Below are 13,030 nucleotides of genomic sequence, written 5' to 3' on the forward strand. Positions count from 1 at the left end.
AGAAGTTGTAGGTGAGGGTGAGGGATTTTTACTCCTAGAATGGCCTGTTGGTTTGAATTTACTTGCCATTCATAGTTGGGTCCTCCTTCTAGCACCAAAATGTTGAAGCCTCAAAAATCGTTGCTACAACATGGTGTTACACTAAAAAATGTCATCATGGCTATTTACAGTTAGTATGGCTCTATCAACAGTCATGCTATCCTCTTAGGCAAGTCTTATGCCTCTGCTCTCCATGTCAAACTCCAAAAAGAGAGAAAGTCTTTATAAATGTATTTATCTCTGGGTACGCAGGTTCTCTCAACCTTACCTGCGGGTACGCACCCAATGTTCACAAAAGTTGCGTACTTGTACGCTCTGTATGTAAAGGGGCAGGTGTGTCCCCCTGTAAAGGTCAAAATGCGCAAGTTTCATCTTTAGAAAGTTACTTGTGGTCATTTCTAGAGCATTCTAGAAGGTTATTCGACATGTATTGAGCGCCTCCAGATGGTTCATGTACCCCTACCAAAGAGGAACTTATCCCATCAATGAGGGAGCTATCCCATCCAAAGAGGGGATTATCCCATTGATGGTGGACCTGATTAAGTTCCTCTTGAGCACTATAAATACAGGCATTGGGCCAGAAGGAGGAGAGGTTGGAAGCTAAACATTTCTAAGGGTAGATGCTGTTGGAATTAGGACTCCCATTTAGAAGCTTGTGAGGAGAGATTGCCATCTTTGCTTGTTCTATTTGGAAGTGGGTGAGCTTTGTCGAAGTAAAGGAGAACTCTTGATGGACCTTGGGAGGGACTTGCACAACACCAAGGCTCAGGTTGTAATTGTTCCTTTTGTTTCCTATTAATGCAAATGAGTCCATTCTTCTCAATAACTTGTTATTTATGAGTTGTTTCATGTACTCCTTGGTCTATGTGTTAAATACGTTTTATTCTATGAGATTATCAAGTGCTATTTAATCGTTTGATTGTTAGTGGATGCAGGTTTCAAAGTGAAGGAGGAGCTCATCCGGATCAGTGAGGATGGACTGCTACAACAGCGTTGGACTACAGGTAGGATCTAAACACTTGATTTCTTATATAGTAAACGCATGTTTAGAGAAGGATTGCTCTTATTTGTCTTGTTTGTCACTAGAGAGTCTTAGGCTCCTAGGGAGGTTGGTTGTGTCTGCACTATCGACTCTTTCCGCCTGACAAATTGGCGACTCCACTGGGGAATCCATTGATGTGAAAGTCTTTTCCTTTGTATGCAACTTTGATCTGAGAAAAGTAATTTATTTTCTGGTTTTTGGCTCCGTGACTTTGTTTTTGGGTGGGTTAACTTAGGGTTAGATTCAATTTAGTTTTTCTTGAATTTTCCAGTAGGACGCACCCTCTGAGTATTGCACAGTGCATCCCTGTACGCACTGTCGCTGTGTGCACAGAGCGGGCCCGCACCTGTCTTAACGGGTTGCCTGCGTCCCCTGCTAAAATTTAAGAAAATTCCATTTTTTGCATTTTTTCTCTTAGATTTTGCTTTTTCTTAGTTTTTACTGCCCAGACCCATTAGTCTCTTGTCAAAGATCTTCATCTGAACTTGTTTCGATAGCATTGAGTGTTTTAGTGGATTTCATAGAAGTTTAAGCCCTAGGGTTTGATTTTTGGGTAGGTCTTGTAGTGACTTTGGCGGTAGAAGTTGTCAAGACTTAGATCTCTCTGGATTTGTCAGCATTCTTAGAAGTCAGACCTGTCATAAAGTCTACCTATGAGAGCAACTTACCTTTGAGTTGTCTCTTTGGCAAATTTTGAAGTGCTTGTTGATTAAGTATTGAATTCCATTTTACAAAAAGAGCAAAAAGATTTGAGTTTTGTTTTGACTGGTCTTTTGATTCTGCATTAGCTGGTCCTTGACTTGATTGTGGTCAGGTAAAACAACCTAGAATCATCCTTGTAGGCTTTTGCCTCGTTAGGTTTGCTTAGAGTAAATTTCTTTTTGATTTGTTTGTGAGTCAAGTTTTCATAGATTTTATAGCTTTTGAGATTGATTTTCGTTAAAATAGATTTATATGCTTTATTAAATAAGAGAAAATACAAAAGCATCTCCTTTGAAAAGTTTTGTTTCAAGTAGCTTTGAAGAGTTTTGAAAGAAAAAGAGTTTTTCGTGCACGTAAGGAGTGGTCATGTTTGTATGCTTGGAAAGATAAAGAGAATTGTTTCTTTGATTGTCTTTACTAAGAAAGTTGTTTTCTATAAAATTTGCATTTCTCAACTCTCTTAGTTAGGAATTTCATTGAAAGAGAAAAGTGGCGTAAATCATCTTAGGTTCATTTTTGTAGTGGTTTGAGTTGAGTCTACACACCATTGGTTTCACTTCCGCTACCTTTTGTCTTTAAGAAAAACCATAAAATTAACGCTTAAAGTAAAATCAACGTAGTAACTGTTATTTACTAGGGCTCTGAAACACCAATTTAGATCAGGCTAGTGTCTTGGAGTAGGAGAGTAATTAACTCTCCAAGACAACAAAACCAAACAAGTAGCTTATCTTGTGATAGAATAAATCCAATTGTCTCATTTGTACTCTGGGAAAGCTCCTCTTAAAGGAGAAGCACGAGCTCGTGTCCGAACCAGTGAGGGGATCAATCCCCCCTCGTTGGGAACGACGCCAGACACGCACGTATTACAAACGGTAAACCTCGGATTAACCATTGTCGAGGAGCCAGGGGTCACTTGTCGGTAAACCTTGGATTATTGTCAAGGAACCGGCAAGGGGATTGAGCTTGATACTCTGCCCTTGCGTGCTGTCGGAGTGTAGACTGTTCCCCCAGGTGCATTTGTTGCGGTTGGTAACCTTAGTGACCATTATCTTTAGGATTCTACCGAGGTGACGGTGGAGGGAAGATCCCACTGTACCTGGAGCAGACGTCGGCTAGACTCACTTGGATAACTTGTGCCGGTCTATTCATTAAGCAGGTTGCCGGGGTAACTGTTCCACCCGCCACTTCTGTACTGAATCCGGCGATGTTGGGTTTCATCTCCAACTAGCGTTTTCGGTCTGGAAGGCTACTGTTTGTGCTTGGTTTGACGCCCTAGATTCTTTAGGTGTGTGATTCAAATTTGTTTGGTTCTTTAGAGACTTTAGGTGGTTTGATTTGAGATTTTACTTTGTTTTCGTGTGTAGTAGTTAAAAGTTTTTAGCTGTGGCGGAATTACCGAGACAGTCCCGTAGACTTCGGGGCCAGTCTCCTGAAGTTGTTTCTGTGGCCGAATTGTTGAGAAGATCCCGTAGACTTAAGGGGGAACCTCCTCGAGACGACCCCAGTAATCTAGAAGGTTTGAAGGTCCTTGTAACTCCTCCTAGTGGCAGTAGAGTAGGTTCACCTGAAGAAGGAGAATCTTCCTTGGTAGTCCATTCAGATTACCAAGGTTTAGAGACAGGTTATAATCCCGAAGCTGTTACAGTTTCTGAGCTTGTTGGTAGTTTTTCGTCTACTAGTGATACAGGCGAAGAACCTGAAATATCTGAACCTGTTACTCCGACTTCTAGTGTTCTAGATTCACCAAGAATAGAACGAGTTATCACCGAAAATCTTCCTACTGGTCTGATTGTTATCGAAGAACTTGCTCCAGAGGAAGAAATAGGCGTCTCTAACCTTGAAGATCAACTTACTATTGATCTAAGGGAGCGTGAATCCATCTTTTACAGTCCTCCTAGAAGTACTACTTGGTACCTTTCGTTAACCAATTATTTAGACAACTCAGGGGTAGGTTTTTCTACACCTCGTACTCCCTTTCCACCTGGAGGTATTTATACTCCTGTAAATATGTCTGGTCAGTCGTCCGTGTTTACTCAAACTCCTGAATCTTTCTTACACGGCGGTCCTTCTGTTCCCACCGGGTATCAATCACTTTCTGGTACCTTTGCGAGGGCATCTCCTCAACCCGTTGATCATGGGTTATTAGCTGGAAACAATGGTAATATACCATTGGGTGTAGGAGACATTTACATGATGTCAGGTTCAGTTCCCGTTTCCCAACCTCAAGGTGGCCAATTACCGCCTGGGGGGCAGCCTCAGTTAACTCCTGGGGGGCAACCTCAAGGTACACAAATCGTGTCTGGGGGGCAACCTCAAGGTCAGTATGTACCTATGGTGCAATACATGCCTCAAGGTCAACCCCAGCCTCAATATGTACCCCAGGGTCAACCTCAGTATCAATATCAACCTCAAGGATGGCAACCTCAAGGATGGCAACCTCAAGGGTATCAACCCCAAGGGTATCAACCTCAAGGTCAAGGTCAACCCCAGTATCCGTATTTACCTCAAGGTTATCAACCTCAAGGTCAATACTCGAGTCAAGGTTATCAACCACCTCAAGGTCAGTCATATGTTCCAGGTATGGGAACTGCACCTTTCAATTATCAATCCTATCCTCAATCCAGTTATGGATCTCAGTATCCTCAACCTGTTACGGGTCAATACCCCGGAATGTTAGTGTGGGATCCATCACAGGGTCAACAGGTGTTGCAGCCAAGTTTACAGTTGGTACCTCAAGCTGGACAACCCATAGTTTCTGGTCCACCCCAGCAACCGCAACCTGTCCAGTCAAATGTTCAAACTTCTGTAACTTCGGTAGTTACTCAGCCGCCAATTGCACCTAGTACTCCATCTCAAACGGCTGCTGCAACTACCACCACATCTACCATACTTACTTCTGGAGTATCGACAGCTCTGGTTTCTACTGTCTCTGCAACCACGCCTCAGACATCTTTACCGTTGTCTGGATCTACGATTCAAACCACGGTCCAGATGCCTACAGGTCAGCCTGGTATAAGTACGGTTGTCACTACTCAACCTCAATTTGTTCAACAACCGTACCAGGGACAGTACCAACATGGGCAAGCTGTCCAACAGCCGGTTTACCAGTATCAACCGTATCCTGGGTACACTTATCAACAACCTCAACAACCCCAGTACGGTCCGGTTAATCCTGGTTTTCCAGGAGGATATAATATCCCTAATGCGACTCCTGTTCCTAGTTATCCTGGATATCCTCCTCCTGGGACTGGTCTTGTGACCCAGAGTTTTAGAGATCCTAACCGGCAGTTACCGTTTATCGCAACTTTGGATTTACCAGACTTGACGCGCCTAACGAATGATCCAATTCAATATCTTCAGTTCTGGCCGCCAATGCCAAATAAGTTGCCCAGTGATATACCCAAGTTCGAAGGTAAGTCTGGAGAGGATCCGTCCAATCATGTGATGACTTACCACCTCTGGTGTGCTTCAAATTCTATCTCGGATGATTCGATCCGCTTACGTCTTTTCCAGCGTACACTCATTGGTCTCGCGGCCAAGTGGTACATTGAGTTACCACGGGCCTCTTTTTACAATTTCAGCCAGTTAGCTACCTCGTTCCTAACTCATTTTCAGTTGCCGGTCAGATACGATAACGGCACGGAATTATTAACTTCACTAAAACAATCGACGTCCACGTATATTTCTGATCACATTCATGAGTGGAGACGTCGAAGAAGGTTAGTGAAAGTTTTTATCCCAGACCAAATCTTAGCTGAATGGTTTGTTAAATCATTATTACCGAAGATTACTGAAGATGTAGCTAAGGCCGGAGTAGTTACTGAGGAGCAAGTCATTGCTCAGGCGCAATACCTTGACTTAGTTTATACTCAGTCAGGTACGTTACACGAGAAGATTCCAGATCTTCCAAAATCGAATCAAATCGCTGCTGCTCCTTCGGGATCTCATGCCGCTGATGGTATGATTGGTATCGTGAATACAAAGAGTAAGAAGAAGTCTTCCAAGGCTTCAACTACTCCTATAATCACTTTGCCCGATTCCCCGACAGGAGAGTCTTCTCCTGAACTTTCCACCGATATTCACGCTGTAGAGTCATCTACGGCCAAATCAAAAAACGGTGGAAAGAAGAAAGGAAAGAAGAAGGCTAAAGCAGACAAGGCTCCGAAGGAGAAAACGGAAAAGTCAGAAACCAATGACGAAAAGCGCAAACCTCGATATCCTTGTCTTATTTGTGAAGAGGATCATTTTACAAGAGATTGCCCTCATCGGGCCGAGGTTGTGAAAATAGTCAAAGGTTCTCCCACTCCTGTTGTGTTAAAAAATCCATTTCCAGAGCAGGAGAATAAGATGATAGGTTCTTCCTCGACTGCCAGTGAAGAACCCATTTTGATGATGTCTCATGTGAGGATTGCGACTCGATCGCAAGATTATGGTAGTAAGAATCCTGTTGATGGTAAAGAAGCAGAATCTTCTCATTCTAATCCATCAACCTCAGCTCCTGGTTCCGATCCACTACAGATCGAAAAACCTAACCCGGACCTAGTAATCAAACCGCCCGCCAAGGGTGTACTTCGAAGGTCTGCTTTCAATCCACATGCGAGAGCAGCCCAGAATTACAACATTGTTGAGGACTTAGCTGTTTCACCCTCAGCAATGTCGGCTTTAGAAGTGCTGCAATCATGCCCAGCACAACGAAAATTACTTTTGTCGGCTATCGGAGCTGTTGATGTTCAGGACCCGAACCTGATAATCTTCGATCTAGAAAATAGTACACCGCGTCTACCCCATCAAATGGCTTTCCAAATTCCAGTGATAGTCAAAAACAGGCCTATTCATCGGACTGTGATTGATGAGGGAGCTTCTACGTGTATTATGTCGATTCAATGTTGGAGATCGCTTGGTTCTCCTTCGTTGAACCAATCCCCGACCATCCTTAAGGCCTTTGATGGCCGTGGGTTCCGTCCGTTTGGTATTCTACAGGAATTGCCTATAGGGGTAGAAGGTAAAACCGTTAGTCTGGATGTGGAGGTGGTTGATGCCCCTCTAGACTACAACCTTCTTTTGGGTCGAAGTTGGTCATATGCTATGACAGCGGTCGTTTCATCGGTCTTCAGAGTAATTAAGTTTCCATATAACGGTAAGATCGTGACTATTGATCAGCTGACATACTTTTCATCCGACCTAGCCTCTTCAGAGAGTATCCAGCATGTCGGTAAGACGACAATCCCTTATAGGGACGTTGGCGTAGGTTAGTTAAAGATTCTGATTTTTTGGGAACTTTTCCTTTCCCTCCAATCAACGCAGACCCTTCATTTGCAACAATTCATATGATTACATCAGACAACATTATTTATGATGATCCTTGGATTGTCCCATCTGAATCTGAGATAGACTCATTCGGTGATGCTATGCCTTTGAGTCCATATGAAATTGCTTATGAAGCCGTCATGTCTTTTACCGACTCACGTTCAACCCAAATCGACCAAATGAATGTGGTCAGTGAAGAATCACTTTTCACATCAACCTTAGAACGGATAGCGTTTCCCGAAGTCGTGTCATCTGACGAACAACTTCGCGAAATCCTAAGTGTAGACGATCTACCATGGGAAGATCTCCATCACAGATCTTCGTTTTTACCTAAGGATGATGCTTTTGAAAATGATTTTTCATCTATCTTTACCGCTGAATATGTCAAAGACGCTCAGAATCCAACGAAACATTCTGATTCAGAGTTGAATTTAGGGAATATTTCTCGTACTATTCCCATTGATATTTCAGTGAAGCCCGGAATTGAGGAAAACATTCATATAGGTGCCTCATGTACAGAAGATGAAATCCAAACTTACAAGGCCCTATTCCAAGAATTCCGCGATGTGTTTGCCTGGTCTTACGAGGAAATGTCGGGAATCGATCCTGCCATTGTTGTTCATGAAATAAAGACCTACCCGGATGCTAAACCCGTCCGGCAACGGTTGCGTCAGATTCACCCTCGGAAAGCGGCTGCGATTAAAGCAGAAGTCGAGAAGCTGTTGAAAGCAGGTTTCATTTATCCAATCCCGTTAACGGATTGGGTATCGAATATTGTTCCAGTCAACAAGAAACAAGGAACAATAAGAATCTGTATCGACTATAGGGATATAAATCGAGCTTGTCCAAAAGACAACTATCCTACGCCTTATATCGATCAAATTATTGATGATTGTGCCGGAAGTGAAATGTTTTCCTTCATGGATGGTTTTTCGGGCTATAATCAAATCAATATTCTACCTGCCGACCAACCAAAAACGGCATTCATTTGTCCATGGGGGACATTTGCTTATTGCAAATTACCTTTTGGACTTAAGAATGTCGGGGCCACTTTTCAACGGGCGATGTCTTATGCATTTCATGACATCAAGCACATTGTGCAACCCTACCTCGATGATTTGCCTGCTCATTCTTTACATCGAACTGATCACCTTGTCCACTTACGAGCAATCTTTATGAGGTGTAGGCATTATCGAATTCGGTTGAATCCCCACAAGTGTGTGTTCTGTATAGAGACAGGTCGATTGCTGGGATTTGTTGTTTCAAAAGCCGACATTCGCGTCGATCCCTCGAAGGTCGAAGCTATCATCAAATTGCCTCCTCCTTCGAGTTTGCGCCAACTCCAAAGTTTGCAAGGGAAAGCGAACTTTTTACGCCGATTCATTCCAAACTACGCCGAGGTCACTAAAGGTTTTACACGGTTGTTGAAACAGAACGCTCAATTCTTTTGGGATGAGATTGCCCAACAATCTTTTGATGCACTTAAACACGCGTTGACCCATGCACCGTTGTTGCATCCTCCCAACTACAACCAGGACTACTTCTTATACCTCGCAGCTTCGCATTCCACTATTGGAATGGTGTTAGTTCAAGAAGATGAATTCGGAGCGGAACATGTGATATATTATCTTAGTAGGACATTAAACCCCACTGAGCTAAAATATTCGCATGTGGAGAAATTGGCCCTGGCAGCCGTTCAAGCTGTCCAGCGTTTTCGTCACTACATTCTTCTCCGTAAAACTACAGTTATTTCGGATTGCAACCCTATGATTTATATTTTGACAAAACAACTGCTAGGGGGCAAGTACTCTAAATGGATCGTTATCCTGCAAGAGTTCGACTTGGAGTTTGAGAAGTCCAAGTCTAAGAAATCCTTAGTTTTTGCGGAATTGATGTGTGATTTCCCGCATGCTGACACAGAAACTGTGGCAGAGGAGTCCATTGCGGACGAATCTTTGTTTCTTATCAGTACTTTAGATCCGTGGTACGGGGATATAATCATCTATCTCCAAACCCAAACCTTTCGGCCTGAAGCTTCAAAGTCGGAACGTCGAAAAATTCGGTTTCAATCCCAGCAATACAAGATTATTGGAGATACACTTTATCGCCGGGGGGCAGACTTAGTTTTTCGACGTTGTTTAACTCACGAAGAGGCTGAGAGGGTTTTGAATGATTGTCACTCTGGAGCATGTGGCGGTCATATGTCTGGGTATGCCACAGCTCAGAAGGTGTTGCGCGCTGGCTATTTCTGGCCGTCCATGTTTAAAGATTGTATCATTGCAGTCCGGAAGTGCCACAACTGTCAAGTGTTTGATCGCAAGATGCGCGCACCACCTGCTCCTCTCCACCCTATAATTGCCGTTGGTCCATTCGCCAAATGGGGTATCGATTTTATTACTTGTAACCCTCACTCGGCCGGGGGGCATGCGTATATCATCCTCGCGGTTGATTATTTTACTAAATGGGCCGAGGCGATGCCTACATTCGACGCAAGCGGCAAAACAGCTGCAGTTTTCGTATTCAATCATATTATAACTAGGTTTGGTGTCCCACAAGCAATCATCACTGACCATGGGAGCCATTTTCGAAACATCATGATGACTGAGCTTACAAGCCAGCTTGGTTTGCGCCACGATAGCTCTACTCCTTATTATCCGCAAGCCAACGGTTTGGTTGAGTCTATCAACAAAGTTCTGGTTATCATGATCCGACGAACCATTGGTATTCATCGGTCGAATTGGCACAACATGTTATTTTCAGCGCTATGGGCATACCGAACCTCAGTGAAAACTTCAACAGGGTTCACTCCTTTCCAGCTAGTTTATGGCTTGGAAGCTGTGTTACCCATTGAATGCGAAATCCCATCACTTCAAATGGCTGTCGAATTACTTCCAGCTACTTCCGAAGAGGAGAAGCGTTTATTATACTTAGCTAAATTAGATGAGACTCGACGTGACGCTGCATTGGCAATCGAGACTCACGCGAAGCGAATGAAAGCTCAGTATGATAGAAATGTGACCCCTCGAAGTTTTTCGGAGGGAGACCTAGTGCTATTATATGATCAAGCTAACGATAAGCTAGGTGCTGGAAAATTCGTTCCTATGTGGCATGGACCCTACATTGTAAAGCGAAAGCTAGCAAAAGGGGCTTATGAGCTGGTAGATTTTGATGGGGACTCTTTGGGTAAACCCAGAAATGGACTTTACCTAAAGAGGTATTATGCTTAAATGGTGGGTATGGAGAATTTTTAGTTAGGTTAGGTTTTCTTTCTAGCTAGTATGTTTGTTAGTTTAGTTAGTGTGCTTAGCTTAGAGAGTGTGTTTTTCGTCGTTATTCTGGCTTATCTTGGTTTTACTCTTGATATTGCAGATGTCGACGCCTCTCCAAACATACATTGGATTTGCTGATGGTGCTTGTCGTAGTACATGGAATATCTCTTCCGCAGCTTGGGTTATCTATTCGCCCTCTGACGAGTTAGTTTCTATGCATGGGGTAAGCCTCGGTCAAACGACGAACAACATTGCAGAATACAGTGCAGTGGTTGAATTATTATCTAAATCTATTTCATTTGGAATTCGACGTTTGATAGTGAGGTTAGATTCTGAACTTGTTGTATTACAGCTTAATAGAGTATATGCCATTAGAAATCCTGTGTTATTAAGGTTGTTTTTGAGAGTGCGTCTCTTGGAACGTGAATTTGATTACATTGAATATCAGCATATTCCAAGGTCTTTAAATACATTAGCAGATGCAATTGCTTCTCGAATGTTGGACAGACATTTACGATAATCATGCAAGTAAATTTAAAAACATTTCATCACATATGTTAAACAAGATAAGCCGGTAATAATGATATATATATAGATAGGAGTGTGTCAAAAAATATACATCGTCTTCGATCATAGGTTGAAAAACACCTTATGATCGGCAAAAATGATAAGTACAAAAAGCCAAAAATGTCATATGTGTCTACAAAAGTGACTAGCCAATCACTGGTGGTGCTCTCTATACGAAACCACTGCTCGCGCTACCCTACACAAGAACCTCCTAAAAGGTCCTGGGACTGCGACCACATAGCGCTGAAGTCGAATGGGAATGTCATCTATGGTGGTCTCTGGTATATCCGCCGTCAGACGCTCTAGATCCTGTTCCAGCTCGGCTAAGGTCTCTGCGGCCGCATCCTGTGGGGGTGGTGCTGGTACAGCTGGTACTCTCCTCTCAAAAGGCCGGAGGTTGGCTGGGCGCTGTGGACCAACATCTGCATTTTGAAAATTTTTACTGTCAGTTTTGAGACGATATATATAAAAAACAAAAAAATATACAATTTGAAAACTTGTGAAAAATAAAGTACCTCTGTCGTCCCATTGTTCTCCCTGTGGAAGAACCATGTCCGGATCACCTCGAAAATCTACTCCGGCATACGGAAAGTCCTGAATCGCAAAGACCTGGTCCTCTAACCAGTGAAAATAACCATCAGGGAATCGAACAACTGCCGTGCCCTCGTCAGGATGCCGGGCCATCACCGTAACCCATCGTATCAACTTTGGCTCCCGAGGACCCAAGATATCAACAGTGAGTTGCTGAGGGATCAGCATCGGAACTCTCTCTAAGGCAAAGCTCACAACTAGAGGCCCATATCCAAAGGTCTTCAGTTGTCCGTTCTTTGCCCTAGTCAGTTGGCCCTTCATATTGGCCGACACAGCATCGCACCAGTTGAAGATGGTGCCTCGGAAACAGTCAATCGCCATCCGCATTTGGGACCCGGTGGCAATATGTAAAGCGGCTGCACCGCAAATTCTGGTAACCGTGAAAGCTATAACCTTGAGTTCACGCCGAGAGATGTATTTGATTTCTACACCTTTCGCATGGTTTTGATTGGGTATGCACCAGTCTGCCCGGAGACTAGCAAGGGATTGGCCACCCGGCCTAGTCCCGGCTAGATTGAGTTGCTCGCCCCTATTTGGCAAGCCAGTGAGAAAGTATATGTCAGAGGGCTCTATCTCGAGCTGGTGCCCTCCGATGTAAAAGCATTGCTCATGAATGTTCCATCTCTCAACCAGCCACTCCAAGAATCTCACCTGAGCCCTCATGCCAGGTATGGCCCAGTATTTATATAGTCTGCATGCTTTTAGGGCATCAATGGAAGGTTGGTGATTAATTGCGGCTAAATCAACGTCCTCGTGCTCTCTTTCTCTCCAATCCAACATGGTGAGTGCCCTACACACCAAGAAATAAAGATTAGAATTAGTTTGGGAAAATTCAAATGGTTATTTTTGGGATTTGGGGTTTCAAATTCCGCCCTTCGCGGGGGACGCACCCCGCGTTTAGGACGCAGAGCGCCGGGACGCAGCTGGCCTGAAGGTGGGCTGTGTACCCCGACCTTTTTCCTGTGTAGGAAAAGTTCGAGGGACGCAGGTCACCCTTAGGGCACCTGCGTACCCCGCAGAGCGGTTTTTAAAACCTAAAACTCCCCAAAAACCAAAACTAAAACCTAAAACAAAATTTTAATCGGATGAAATTGAAGAGGAGGATGTTGTGAAATACCTGGAAGAGACGGCGTTCGATTCTAACAGTCGGATTCTCCGCAATGACCACGGGAAGTTTCTTGCCAAAAGCCCTTTTCTCAACCTCAACAGTAAAATGGTAAAAATGACATGGTAAAAAGTCTTTTTATAGGTTTTTTGGATGAATGAATGCTAGGTTTGTTTATTTTTCACCATGGAAGGATATTTTTCAATGTATTTTTGCCTATCTTAAACAGGTATGAGTAATGTGTCGTTTTTGTGCAAGACAAAGGGATTTAGAGGGAAAATTGTCATTTTTCACGAACCAAAATATCAGAGTCATCTTTTAAGCCCTTTTCTGACTCCTAAAATATGAAAAGATTGCCGAGCGTTTCTTTTACACTCGTTAAAACGGAATTAAAAGATGGTCCCCTTA

Source organism: Pinus tabuliformis, chromosome J (assembly GCF_031772625.1).
Source record: "Pinus tabuliformis cultivar Carrire ecotype Pingquan chromosome J, CPIR1, whole genome shotgun sequence".
Lineage (NCBI taxonomy): Eukaryota > Viridiplantae > Streptophyta > Pinopsida > Pinales > Pinaceae > Pinus > Pinus tabuliformis.